General features: G+C 47.9%; 1 protein-coding gene across 1 annotated transcript in view; it reads left to right on the forward strand.

Annotated features, from left to right (window-relative positions):
- Positions 1-4,785: 4,785 nt before the first annotated feature.
- Positions 4,786-15,124, forward strand: part of AMOTL1 (angiomotin like 1) — a 154,818-nt gene continuing 144,479 nt past the window's right edge. The window contains exon 1 of the mRNA XM_084617772.1: positions 4,786-4,810. The gene's annotated coding sequence lies outside the window, so the exon portion shown is untranslated. The remainder of the gene's footprint in view (positions 4,811-15,124) is intronic.

Below are 15,124 nucleotides of genomic sequence, written 5' to 3' on the forward strand. Positions count from 1 at the left end.
GGGAAGCAGGAAGGGGCCTGAGGGTGGAGAGTAGGCAGGGCCACGCAGGCAGTTTGGGTAATCTGAGCCTTCCCCTGCCTTTAATACCCGCCGCCCATGTATAGAATCATAGAAATATAGGTAGAAATATAGGACTGGATGGGACCTCGATAGGTGATCTAGTCCAGTCCCATACACTGAGTAAGGGCTAAATATTATCTCTAGACCATTCCTGACAGATGTTTGTCTAACCCAGAGGTGGGCAAACTACAGCCTGGGGGCCGCATCTGGCCCTCCAGACATTTTAATCTGGCCCTCAAGCTCCTGCCGGGGAGCAGGGTCTGAGGCTTGCCCAACTCTGGCGCTCCAGCTGGGGAGTGCGGTCAGGGGCTTGCCCCACTGCATGTGACTCCCGGAAGCAGCGGCATGTCATCCCTCCAGCTCCTATGTGTAGGGGCAGCCATGGGACTCCTCACACTGCCCCCACCCCAAGCACCACCCCCACAGCTCACATTGGCTGGGAACCGCAGCCAATGGGAGCTGCGGGGGCGGCACCTGTGGACGGGGCAGTGCGCGGATCCGCCTGGCCATGCCTCCGGGTAGGAGCCGGATAGGGGCCATGCCGCTGCTTCTGGAGCCTGTTTGAGGTAAGCGCCACCCGGAGCCTGCACCCTGACCCCTTCCCGTGCCCCAACCTCCTGCCCCAGTCTTGGTTCCCCTCCCACCCTCCCAAACTTCTCGGTCCCAGCCTGCAGCACCCTCCTTCACCCCCAGCCCCTCATCCCCCCAGCCGGAGCCCTCACCTCACCCTCCTGGACCCCACCCCTCCTGCACCCTGAACTCCTCATTTCTGCCCCCCCCAGAGACTACACCCCCAGCCAGAGCCCTCACCCCCTCCCGCACCCCAGTCCCCAATTTTGTGAGCATTCATGGCTTGCTATACTATTTTCATACCCAGATGTGGCCCTAGGGTCAAAAAGTTTGCTCACCCCGGTCTAACCCCCATTCTTTAAAACCTCCAATGATGGAGATTCCATAACCTCCCTAGGTAATATGTTCCAATGCTTAACTACCCTTACAGTTAGAAAGTTTTTGCTAATGTAAACATAAATCTCCCTTGCTGCAATTTAAGCCCATTACTACTTGTCCTGTCCTCAGTAGATAAGAACAATTTATCACTCTCCTCTTTATAACAACCTTTTACATACTTGAAGACTGTTATTATGTTCCCCTCTCAGTCTTCTCTTCTCCAGACTAAACAAACCCAATTGTTTCAATCTTTCCTCATAGGTTATGTTTTTTAGATCTTCCATCACTTTTTGTTGCTCTCTTCTGGACTTTCTCAATTTGTCCACATCTTTCCCAAAGTGTGGTGCCCACAACTGGACACAATATTCCAGCTGACACCTTATCAGCGCTGAGTATTCAAGAATTACTTTTTGTGTCTTGCTTACAACACTCCTGCTAATACATCTCAGAATGATGTTTGCTTTTTCTGCAACAATATTGACTCATATTTAATTTGTGATCTGCTATAACCCCCAGATCCTTTTCTGAAATACCCCTTCATAGGCAGTCATTTCCCATTTTGTGGTTGTGCAATTGATTATTCCTTCCTAAACATAGTACTTTGCATTTGTCTTTCTTGAATTTCATCCTATTTATTTCAGACCATTTCTTCAGTTTGTCAAGATCATTTTGAATTCTAATCCTGTCAGCCAAAGCACTTGCAACCCTTCCCTGCTTTGTATAGCCCACAAACTTTATAAGTGTACTCTCTATGCCCTTACCAAATAATTTATGAACATATTGACTAGAAATGGACCCACGACAACTTACTGTGAGACCCACTTGATATGCCCTTCCAGCTTGTCTTTGAACCATTGATAACAACTGTTTGAATATGATTTTCCAACCAGTTGTGCACCTACCTTTATAGTGAGGCTATCATTTAGATAGGTAGAAGGTAATTTCTTGTTAGAATTTGGTCAGGGCACCAGGGTTAACACCTAAACTCCTACAAAAAGGGATATGTGGCCTTTATAGACATAAAAATAAGGACTTGACAGCTTCTATCTGCCAAAAGATGGCACTTCTAGCTGCACAGTGCCTCATTGCACTGCACATAGCACTGATTTTGTACTGATTCAGAGGGTAAAGTACCACCTGATGAATTGTCTCCATCACTTCCTTCAGCACATAGGAAATCACATTCATGACCCAAACACCAGTCAGGCTTGATCAAACAGGCTGTAATCACAGATGTCTTCCCAGTGCTCAGTGACTCAACCCCCCCTCCTCTTGATCACAGTAGTGCATCCATCAATTCGTCTCCAGGATCCATCTTCTCCTTTCTTCACCTGTGCTTGGATCAAGAAGATTCTCTGAGAAGGTCACCTGCATGTCATCCATCCTCAGTTCTCTTCCCAGGCTGCCTAAAGTGATTTTTGAGTATTGCAAATGTCCTTTCCCTGGAGCCATTTGTTCAGAGGTGGTCTAGAATCAATGGAAAATACCCAGAGTTTTTCAAGATATTCAGATTTCAGCGTGGTAGCATGTTAGTCTGTATCAATTACAGTGAGCTATTATTAGCAGGAGGAAAAATCACTTTTATAGTGGTAATCAGGATGGCCCATTTCAAACAGTTGACAAGAAGGTGTGAGTAACAGTAAGGGGGGAACATTAGAATGGGGAAATAGTTTTTAGTTGTGTAATGACCCATCCACTCCCAGTCTTTATTCAGGCCTAATTTGATGGTGTCCAGTTTGCAGATTAATTCCAGTTCTGCAGTTTGTTATTGGAGTCTGTTTTTGAATTTTTGTTGTTGAAGAATTGCCACTTTTAGGTCTGTAATTGAGTGTCCAGGGAGGTTGAAGTGTTCTCCAACTGGTTTTTGAATGTTATAATTCTTGACGTCTGATTTGTGTCCATTTATTCTTTTGCATAGAGACTGTCCAGTTTGGCCAATGTGCATGGCAGAGGGGCATCATGCTGGCACATGATGGCATATCACATTGGTAGATGTGCAGGTGAATGAATCCCTGATGGTGTGGCTTATGTGATTAGGTCCTATGATGGTGTTCCTTGAATAGATATGTGGACAGAGTTGGCAACGGGGTCTGTTGCAAGGATAGGTTCCTGGGTTAGTGTTTTTGTTGTGTGGTTGCTGGTGAGTATTTGCTTCAGGTTGGGGAGCTGTCTGTAAGCGAGGAGTGGCCTGTCTCCCAAGGTCTGTGAGAGTGAGGGATCATCCTTCAGGATAGGTTGTAGATCCTTGATGATGGGCTGGAGAGGTTTTAACTGGGGGCTGAAGGTGACGGTTCTTGTCAACTGTTTGAAATGGGCCATCCTGATTACCACTATAAAAGTGATTTTTCTTCCCACTGATAATAGCCCACTGTAATTGATTTGTCTCGTTAGAGTTGGTAAGGCAACCCCCATCTTTTCATGTTCTCTACGTGTGTATATCTATAGATATAGATATAGATATATATGTGACAGGTTTCAGAGTAGCAGCCGTGTTAGTCTGTATTTGCAAAAAGAAAAGGAGTACTTGTGGCACCTTAGAGGCTAATAAACAAATAAATGTTTTAGTCTCTAAGGTGCCACAAATATGCCTTTTCTTTATATATATCTGTATAATATATATATCTTCCTACTGTATTTTCTACTCCATGCATCTGATGAAGTGGGTTTTAGCCCACGAAAGCTTATGCCCAAATAAATTTGTTAGTCTCAAAGGTGCCACAAGTACTCCTCATTGCTTTTTCAAGATATTCAGCATCCTTATTAAGATCTGAATAGCCCAGTCACCCTAGAGATGGTATAATGTCCTATTTTCTTTTTCTGGGCCATAGATGACTCAGACTAAGTTTTTCACTGCAAAGTCAGGATTACTTGCCTTTACTTTCTTCCCTAGTAAGGATCTAATCCATGGTCCACTGATCAGACCCTCTTGTGCTTTAGGTAGGTTGAGAGATTCCTTATCTGCTTTTTCTTTCAAACAGATTACACACTGGTTAAACCTTTGGAAGATGAAGGAACTAAAGATAAACCGATGGCTCTAAGAAAAGGAGTACTTGTGGCACCAGACTAACAAATTTATTTGAGCATAAGCTTTCGTGAGCTACAGCTCACTTCATCGGATGCATGCAGTGGAAAATACAGTGGGGAGATTTTATATACACAAAGAACATGAAACAATGGGTGTTATCATACACACTGTAACAAGAGTGATCAAGTAAAGTGAGCTATTACCAGCAGGAGAGCTGGGGTGTGTGTGTGTGTGTGTGTAACCTTTTGTAATGATAATCAAGGTGGGCCACTTCCAGCAGTTGACAAGAACCTGTGAGGAACAGTAGGCTCTGTTAGCTTTGAGTGCTTGGAAATATGTGAATTAGAAATGCCCCTGTGGCAATGCAGTCATTTCGTAGTTGCTAAATGGGAACTGCTCACAATAACACTTTCTACCTTCTAGGAATGAAAATAAGTGTTTGTGTATGTTTTTTCCTGTTGCACTTCCAGTGGCTTAATATCCCAAAGATAATTATATGACTCAAGAAAATGAGTGCATACTTTAGAAACTCCCAGTACTGATAATGCTGATGGGTGGTTTAAAGTGTTTTGAAGCTCTCTGAACCCACAAGAACAATTGAATTCCAGGGCTTTACCGATACGACCTAAGCAAGCCCAGGCAAATGGCTGCATAGTTTTCAGAGAGTCGTCAGTGGATGAAGTACAGATAGCTCACTGGGAGAGCAATCTTTCGTCTTGCAGTATCAGGGTGAAGCGTTTTCGTGTCAGAGGAGTCACACTACGGACACGTTGTCAGGTAAGATTTTACTGTTTGTAATTCAGACTTTTTGAAAGGCCTTATCCAGATGTAGCTGGAACATTTTCCACTGTGAGTATAGAAAAGAGCCATGTACTTTCTGGGAGATGCCTCTTCTTAGTTCACAGTAAAGCCACAGAGAAGTATTTATCTGTTGACTAGATAAGCAAATACCGTGCGTAAAATGGACTGGCAGCTAATCAGTCTGTGCATGCCACTAACTGAATTAGTGATGATGGCTTAAGACTTTTTTTTGTATGGTGGTTGTTATACGTTTAACAGAGACAATATGGTTCGCTCTGTATGAGACACAAAAGACGACACAGCCCTTGCCCTGAGGATTTTAACACCAGAATAGGTATCTTACAGTCTACTTTTAAAATATCCCATGACTGATGTTGAAATAAAAGGCAAAGGAAGAAATAAAAAACATCTGTTTAACTATTCCATGCAATTTACTGAGAAAGGATCTTTAGGAGCTTTAAAATAATAATAAAGGGTCCTACCAGCTCCACGTGGACATAAAGATCTCATAAGACTTTTTACAAGAATAGGCAATTACACCACTTTCCTGGCCAATATTTCCAGTCCCACCAATGTTGTGGCTTCCCTCCACCCCAGAGGTGGCTGCATTTCTATGGCATTATACAGCCTTAGTTTGTGAGGTTCTCTGGGGTTGTTTGTGAGGGAATTTTTCCCCCAAATAATTTGAGGAGCAATTTCATTGGCATAATAACCTCTGGGGAGCTTTGGTGGAGTTGATTTTTATGGACAGAGGTGGTGAGAAGTCTGAAATGGATTTAAATTATTATTTTTTGCATAATTTAAGTAATGCATAGATGTCTAGGACTATACACAATATTTGTTTGATTTTTTTTTACATTTCTTCCATAGCTGTCTTACAATAGGCCAGATTCCAGCACCCTTAGATATATTAAAGGTGACTTAATGCTTCCTGACTCTGCAAATCGTCTTACTGATTTCACATTGGACAAGATTTTTAAAAGTACTCAGCAGTTCCCATCGTCATAGTTATTTCTAGATTTTCAAACACACTTAGCACCCTTTGGCTACCAAGCTCTTTTAGACAATCTGGCCCTAAAATACTACTCTTAAGCTTAAATAAGGATGGTAGAATCTATCCGAACCATGTTAATGATCACCATGTGTTCTTAGTAAGGTAATTGACATTGTAGCATATATATTTTTCCCCATTTAAAAATCTTTCAAAACATTGTTCGGAGACGGCTCTTAAAATAGGGGGTAGGACAATTGTTGCTGTTTTACATAAACATCTCTTCCCAGGAGATCATTCATTTCACGATTCCCATGTGCCCGCACTGAATGCTTTCTCCATGGGCAGGCATGGGACGTGGGGGAATGTACATTTCAACACAGAAATCTAAACCCTGTCCCAACATGCATATGCAATGTGTAAACGAGTGACTTGTCTCAAGTCATAACAGCTTTTTAGAAGATTTCTCTCCTGGGGATTGTAATGCCCAAAAACCACAGTGCTCTTGGCTTCTCCTTTAGCTATAATAAAGTCAGATTAATAATGTAGTAGTTCAAGATAACTATCATGAGATCATTTAATTAACATTGTGACCATATTCCGTGCCAGTTGGCTCAAACTTCACGGTTTAAGAAACTTTAAGAGCGGCTATATGGATTTTTTTGAATGATTGCATTAATGAACAGCTCATTAGTCAGCTTTCTGGTTAATTAAAGGAGAACGTTCATGGGGAAGGGATATGTGAGGCAATAAAGGGCCTTTGAGGATGATTAAATAAAGAAGCCATGCCGTGGTGTTTGATAACCACAAAGGCAGCTTCCTTCCTTGTACATTCCAGCACAATGGACATTATTCCTACTATATGAGTGTGTGCATGAGGGTCTGAGTGATTCCATGTCACTGTGTTCTAGGGGCCTGATCCAAATCTCATTGGCTGTGCTGGTGGCTGGAAGAAGTTTCCATGCATGTTGCTCTTGAGAGCAGGTGTGTAACTATTCAAAGGCTGGTTCAAAACGCTGAATCTTTTCCAAGGGCTGAACTATGTCTTGAGAGCAGGCTGTGCAGAAGCAGAGTGAGGTGACTGCACTGCTGTGACCATTTCAAATTTGTACATCTAAGGCCTTCTTTGCACTTAGAAGTTTGGGTTTCTTTTGCTGCTTTAACTATGCCATAATAGTTAAAGTGGCAACACTCCCACAGTTATGTCAGTATAAAAGCGCTTATGCCAGTATAACTTGTTCAGTGAAGTGAACTAATTTATACTATCATAAGTGCACTTATACTGGTATAACTGCATCTGCAGCTAGGCTTTCACTGGTGGAGTTGTGTCAGCAAAAAGTCACACACTCCCAACCAATATAGCTATGCTGGTAAAACTTTTATACAGTGTAAACCAGGCCAAAGCCAGTTGTACATCTGCACCCTAGATGCAGCACTTATTTAGATGTGTATTTGGGCATCTTCAGTGTCCAAGTCCTGAACTGAGGGAAATGCTGTCTAGATGAAATTACTATAAGGTGGGTGCACAACTGGCTGAAAGACCGTACTCAAAGAGAAGTTATCAACGGTTCACGGTCAAACTGGGAGGGCGTATCTAGTGGGGTCCTGCAAGGGTCTGTCCCGGGTCTGATGCTAGTTAGTATTTTCATGAATGACTTGGATAATGGAGTGTAGAGTATGCTTATAAATTTTGCAGGTGACTACAAGTAGGGAGGGATTGCAACTTGCATGCACTTTGGAGGACAGGATTAGAATGCAAAATGATCGTGACACATTGGATAATTGATCCAAAACTAGCAAGATGAATTTCAATAAAGACATGTGCAAAGTACTTCACTTAGGAAATAAAAATCAGATGCACAACTACAAAATGTGGAATAACTGGCTAGGTGGTAGTACAGCTGAAAAGGATCTTGTGGTCACAAGGAATCATAAACTGAATATGAGCCAACAGTGTAATGCAGCTGTGGAAAAGACTGATATTCTGGGGTGTAGTGACGTTTGTAACACATGGGAGGTAATTGTCTCACTCAACTCAGCAGTGGTGAGGCCTCAGCTGGAGTACTGTCTAGTTATGGGTACCACCACACTTTAAGAAATATATGGGCAAACTGGAGACAGTCCAGAGCAGAGAAACAAAAATGATAAAAGATTTAGAAAACCTGAACTATGAAAAAAGATTAAAAAAACTGGACGTGGTTAGTCTTGAGAAAATAAGACTGAGGGGGGACCTGATATAAAGAGGATGGTAATGAATTGTTCTCCATGTCCAATAGGACTGGTCCCAGTACAGACCCCTGGGGGACACCACTATTTTCCTCTCTCCATTCTGAGAATGGATCATTTATTCCTATCCTTTGTTTCCTATCTTTTAACCAGTTACTAATCCATGACAGGGCCTTTCCTCTTATCCCATGACAGCTTACTTTGCTTAAGAGCCTGTGGTGAGCGACCTTGTCAAAGGCTTTCTGAAAAGCCTTGGAAGAGTTCCACCACGTCCTCCAAAAATCTGACAGCTGCATGATGCAGTATTGGGGATTTAATCCCATGAATCTCTTGCTTGTGTGTGTTAGTGTCAAGTTGTTACAATTTATTTTCCTGTTGTTCTGGCCAGTTGAATTCTGCACAGTTTAGTCTTAAAGAGCTCTAGTGCAGCCGTTACTGTCCAGAGAATACAGGCAATAGATTGTTTTAATCTGGAAAAATTCCAAACCAGAAGCTTAACTGACCTTTGTCCTCTGACATCCAGTTCTTACAGATTAGAGGTTGAAAAAATGTTACTGAAATAATTCACATATTGCAGTATTTATTCTGCCATTAGGGAGGACTTTAACGATGAGGACAATAAGGATAAAGAATTGGATTTGTGCCCCTTTTTGCTGTGTAGTGATGTGAAGGATGAGTGGTGGGGGGGGGGATGAGGTTTTTTTCTGGCCCCGCCCCTTAAACCTTAGAAATATCAGGAATGTTAAGTCTTGTCCTGCTTGTTTTTGTTAGAGGACTAAGTTGAAGGTCTCAGGTATATTGTAATTTCTCAGCCCTTAGTTGAAGAGAGGGATAGCTCAGTGGTTTGAGCATTGGCTTGCTAAACTTAGGGTTGTGAGTTCAATCCTTGAGGGGACCATTTAGGGATCTGGGGCAAAAATTGGGGATTGGTCCTGCTTTGAGCAGGGGGTTTGGACTAGATGACCTCCTGAAGTCCCTTCCAACCCTGATATTCTATGAAGGGCTGAGGAAATGCTTATGTAACCCACTGGTGAGTGTGTAACAAGTCCCCCTCTGTGCCAATTCACAGAGGATATGAGTTGTTATGGCCCCCAACTACAGAGCCTTCATTCATTAGCGCAAGATGTAGCACTGCATGCTTTACACTGGGAGGTCCCTGCTTCAATCCCTGGTGTGTTGGTCAAGATGGCAGCCATCACTTCCTCTTTAACATGTGCTCCTAAATACCTGAGGTGATTTTTGAAAATCTCCCTCAGCTCTGACTGCATAAGACATTTGAGCTAATGGGGTGTTCACCACCATGCCGCGCTTCAGTCCCAGAGCACCCACCCACAGAGTCATTGCCTAGGACCGGGCAGCAGGTAAGAGCGGGTCAGCTCCCGCACACCCAGCGTGCGCTGGGGTCTCATTGTTAGGCAGAAAGCAGGGGCCATATTCACAGAGGCGAATGCGCCGGCATTGGGGCACCAGTTTAATAATACTGCATAGGGCCCCATAAATCCTAAGGACGGCCCTGCCTATGTGTCAGGGAAGAAGGGTTCAGGAGGGTGGACACAAGTCTACCCTGTTTCTGGGCCATGGAAGTAGTAGCTGCTTGGTGAGGGCTGAGGGAAAGAAGTCTTCCTCGGAGTGGCAGTAGGAGGAAATGGGCCCCAGACTTTCTGCCAGTATTGGCACAACTAGCTCCAGGAAGGGGCTCAGAGAGAGAGAGGGGGGCAGGCAGCAGGACTCTTAGTGATTCAGTGCAGCAGTTTCCAGGCTCCACGGGATGAGGATGCAACTTTCAGCACTGCTGTTTAGCAACATTAGACCAGCTGGGCCTGATTCTCCCATCTCTCTTTTACATTAGGGTAACTCTGTTGGCTCTGAATTACCTTCATGGAAGTGAGGGGAGAATTGGGTCCACCCCATTAGGTTCCTTCTGATCTAGTCTTAGGGGTATGTGCTGGGGTATGCCTTACCATGTAAGCACCGAGGACCCAGGTTATGCATTCATTTGGAAGCTTGAACTATTGGTGCGTGCACACGCGCGCACACTCCCCCCTCCAGCTATCGATAGAAGCACATACGATGCTCACAGTCATAGCATCTACGTGTCTAAACTGCATTTGAAGTAATGGCAAGGTCATACCTATTCAGAACGAACTCTCCATGTGGACACTCTTATTCTGCACTGAGCGCCTTTTTACAGTTTAACTTAGTCCACTTTCAAAGTGCAGAATAAAGGTGTCCATATGGAGAGCTATTCCACAATAGCTATCTTGGGCTATTTCTCCATGTAGACAAGCACTATTTGAGCTTCAGCCATAGGAGCCAACTCCATGGGTGCTCTGTGGCTAGAGCACCCACGGGGAAAAATTAGTGGGTGCTCTGCACCCACCTGCAGCCAAGCTCCCCCGCTCCCTTCTCACCTCCTCCTCCCCCATGTGCACCACATCCCTGCTCCTCCCGCTCCCTCCAAGAAAGTCCTAAGCACTGCCAAATAGCTGTCAGGCGCTAGGAGGGAGAGGGAGGAGCAGGGATGCGGCACGCTCAAGGAAGGAGGTGGAGAAGAGGTGGGTCAGGGGCAGGGACTTGGGGGAAGGGGGTGGAATGGGGGCAGGGCAAGGGTGGGGCAGAGGTAGGGCCAGAGTTGGGGGTGGGGTCAAGCACCCACTGGGCAGAGGGGAAGTCCCAGCTCAAAAACACACTATGCCCCAGATACCAGGATAAAAAGCCCCTATTCTGTGTGAAAAACATCTAATACCTAGTATCTAGTGGTTTTCCTCCTGATGTCTGGCTATTGCTCTGCTAAGGTTATGTTAATCAGGTGATAACGGTGGCCCAGAATCTTCCCTGCATTAAGACTGCATCAGTGCAAAGCAGGCACAGCACTAAAACCAGCACAGCCAGCCCCAGCCTTAGCACTGAATCCAGTTCAAAACCATTCTCCTTGTCTGGACTTGCCTCAAACAAACTCATGGACTGTCTCCTTCTCCCCTCCCTTCTTCCTCAGCTCATCTAGCAGTGGCTTCCTCTTTATCTCCCTGCCCAATCTTGTCAAAACAAGCGTGTCTTCCTCTATGGTTTCTGCTAACTAGAACAGTCATCCTGTACCTCTGTCTGCCTCACTGAGTCTTCATCTATTTTCAGATCTCATCTGGAATAAAGCTGATTCATAACCCAACACTGCTAATTACCTGTGGATAGACTGGCAGCTGGCCATACAGGAAGGGCTAGGAATGATTCCCATGCTCCTTTCCACATGGACAAGATGGGAGGAAAAACGTCTCTGCCTCCATGTGCTATTAATACCTCACAAAATGCAAATCTCCAGGTACTCTGGAAATTGATCATTTAAACTCTGGTGGCCATTAAAAATAATAAATAATAAGAGTAATATTATATTATAATTAAATACTAGAGTAGATAGCAAATCATTAGGGTTCAGCTCTAAACCACACTATACTGCATAGCTAGAGACTGCTGAATAGCATCCGAGAATTTCTAATGTTCAAAGGACATGGTCAGATGGGTCTTCAGGGGCTGAAGCCAGGTGCTCTGGATCTAAAAGCAGGAGCTGCTGCTGCTGCCTTAGCTAAAGGACTAGCTTCCTTAGCTTGAAAGCAGTAGCAGACTCAGAAACCTGTTATGTGGCTTAGCCCCTATAGGGGGCAAAGAGTCAGACTGTGTTACTGTGATATAATATATAACATACTGTGACAAAGTTCCTGCTCTACCTTGGTGGGTCTTGCACTTATTGGCAGATTTGCCCACCTTGAAGCTCCACGGCAGCCCTCAGCTTGGCCGTTTTTCTGAACCAACAGTCCAGGTCAACTCCTCCTGTGTCTGACCAGGAGTTGGGAGGATTTGGGGGGAACACAGGCCCACCCTCTACTCCGGGTTCCAGCCCAGGGCCCTGGGGAATGCAGCTGTCTAGAGTGCCTCCTGGAACAGCTGTGTGACAGCTACAACTCCCTGGGCTACTTCCCCATGGCCTCCTCCCAACACCTTCTTTATCCTCACCATAGGACCTTCCTCCTGGTGTCTGAAAATGTTTGTACTCCTCAGTCCGCATTCTCACTCTCAGCTCCTAGTGCCTCTTGCTCCCAGCTCCTCACACGCACACCACAAACTGAAGTGAGCTCCTTTTTAAAACCCAGGTGCCCTGATTAGCCTGCCTTAATTGATTCTAGCAGCTTCTTGATTGGCTGAGGGTGTTCTAATCAGCCTGTCTTAATTGTCTCCAGAAGGTTCCTGATTGTTCTGAAACCTTCCCTGTTAGGAAACGGAACGTCTTTTGCTTGCTCCTCAGCTATCTGCTTTCTATTCTTTCCTAAAGCCCCCTGGCCCGGATTTTTCTTACTTTTTGCACCTGCCTTAGTCCCCCCCCCGACCGGGCCAGACGCTTTTTTGATTTTTCTTTTTCTTTTTGTGTTTTTTTTCCGTCTACGTCCTTCGCCGGCCATCCCCCCCGACGCCTGCTTTCGGGCGCAGCTATTTGCCTCAGCTGGGCCCCTGGAGGAGGGGGGGGAAGATTGCCGATTTTGCTGTCCGGAGGGGGGAGTGGAAACCCCCAGACCCAGCCGTTTTGCCAGCAGCTCGGACCTTACAACATTCTTAACATACCGGAGGACTTGGAACACAGCCAACACAGCCGGAGACGGAGATTTCATCAGACAGAAGAAATAATATAAATCATTGTGACGAAGGCCGTAAGATTGAGTAACTTTCTGAATTATACTCTCGTGGGGGGGAGTTTGACTGTGATTACTTGCGTTTGTGGCGGCACAGGGGGTGTGGCGTGGAGACCCCCACCCCCGATCCATCGGTGCCCCTACCCCCCCATCGTTATTACAACTGTCACGGCCCCCCCGCAGTCTGTCCCTGCTGGCAATCTGCCATCTCCCTTCGGATCCAGCTGTTTGCTTTGAACTTTGCCTTCCGGACCGGACCTAACAACCGACCAACCGAGACTCTTTGGACAAACGTGTGTGGGTCTGCACCCCCCCCCCCCGGATTGCTTATCCCACAACTTGCCCCTTTTACTAGACCCCGATTTTGTTCCCCCCCCTCCTCCCAGCCCCCCTCCCTTGGCATTTTTTCCCTTCCCGTCCGCAGCCAGCGGAAGGAGGGGCTATTCTGCCTTCTCCCCCCCCCCCCCCTTCTCCTTCCGGTGTCTCCCTGTCTCTCCCTGCTCACAATGGCGGGGAACGAGAGGGGCGAGACTGCTTTAATAAAATTAGTTGTCCCTTCCCCACCACCACCCCTGCCCAACCCCCAAGGTCCCCCCCCTACTACTATTGTTAAGGTACTTGCCACCCCCCCTGCTGGGGCACCGGTAGCAGGAGGTACCAGGGTGATTGCTGCTGCTGCTGCTGCACCCACCACCCCCCCAGATTCTAGGAAACCCCCCCCGGTTCGCCAGAAGGGCCAGGGCGGGTGGAAAGGAAAGGGCCCCGCTAAAACCACTGAGCCCTCCATGGCAGGGGCTGCCCCCACCGCTGCGGCCTCGTCATCAACCGTGGCGCCCCTCCCAGCGTTTCCCTCCACCAGCTCTGCGATTGTCCCTCCCCCGGCCCCCAGGACGTATGCCCGGGCGGCAGCGGGCTCCCCGCTGCCTGCCGCCTCGTCATCTCGCCCCCCCCCGCCTCCGCCACCATCACCAGCGGCTGAGGCCCTTTCCCCGCCTTGACCAGGAAGCATGGCGTCCGTTGCCTCCTGGTGCCCGCCTCGCCCCACGTGGAGACATACGTGCAGGCGTTGGCGAAGGTGGTGGGACCCACGGCTATTGTGGCGGCCTCCAAGATGTATGGGAAGGTCGTTTTCTTCTTAGCCTCGGAGGATGCCGCCCAGGAGGCGGTGGAGAGGGGCCTGACGGTAGGGGGGGGTGTTTGTCCCCCTAGAACCGTTAGAAGACCTGGGCGTTCGCCTCGTCCTTACCTCCGTTCCTCCCTTCTTACCCAATGCTGCCCTGTTACCCGCTCTTTCCACCTTGGGGAAACTTGTTTCTGTCATCAGCCCTCTCCCGTTGGGCTGCAAGGACCCCACCCTCCGTCACATTTTTTCGTTCCGCCGGCAAGTGCAGCTTCTACCACCGGCAGGGGCGCGTGACGGAGAGGCGCTTGAGGGGTCCTTTCTAGTCCCCTACGAGGGAGCCCGCTATCGGGTCTTTTATTCTACCGGAGAGGCCCGGTGCTACCTCTGCCGCTCAGCGGGGCATGTCCGCAGAGACTGCCCTTTGGCTCGGGGGGGAGGGGCACCCGAAACCCCCGAGACCCGGCAGGACATCGGCCCCGTCGCTGCCGACGCCCCTGGCTGCCCAGTACCTGAAACCAACCCTCCTCCTACTCGACCCATCGCTGCTCCCGTCCGGGCCCAAGAGATACCTTCCCTACAATGCCCGGGCGAGCAAGGGGTTTCCACCCTTGCTAGTACCAACCCAATAGAGCCCATGGAGGAGGGTGTGGCAAGGATATTATCGGGTACAAGAGAGGGCCCTCCCCAAGGAGAAGCCCCCACCCCTCACGTTGCCCCACCGCTACCTCCCCGAACCCCTAAACCGTCGCCTCCGCCCCCCGACACGACCCCTGCTAACCAGCCCCCAGATGATGCTATGGAGGGCTGGACCCTAGTCCAGGGGAAGCGAGGCAAGCGGAAGGCTCGAGCTCCGCTGCATCCACCCGACGCGGAAGCCCCCCGGAAGACCAGGAAAGGAGGCACTGCTATCGAGCCTCCCGCCACGGCCGCGAGCGAGATCCATCCACCGGTGTCGGGAGGGGAAGACGGACTGGCATTGGAGGGCAGAATCCCCCCTCCACGGGAGACCCTCCCCTCCGAGACTTCTGAGGACACCCCTTCTGCCTGGACGCTACCCGAACCCCCCGCGGACCCTGAGGCGGCCGTTGAGGCGGGCCCTAGAGGAGAGGCCCCCGGGGTGGCAGGAGTTGGCCTCTCCTCCGTGTATGCGGAGATTGAGGCCCTAGATTTGACCCCGGTCACCCAGGGAGGGGATGATTTGCTGCCGGCTGGCCTCGAGCTGGGCAGCCTTACCCCAGCCTCCCTTTCCCCATGCTCCCTCCCCCTATTTGCCT

Source organism: Lepidochelys olivacea, assembly GCF_965140295.1.
Source record: "Lepidochelys olivacea isolate rLepOli2 genome assembly, chromosome: 1".
Classification (NCBI taxonomy): Eukaryota; Metazoa; Chordata; order Testudines; family Cheloniidae; genus Lepidochelys; species Lepidochelys olivacea.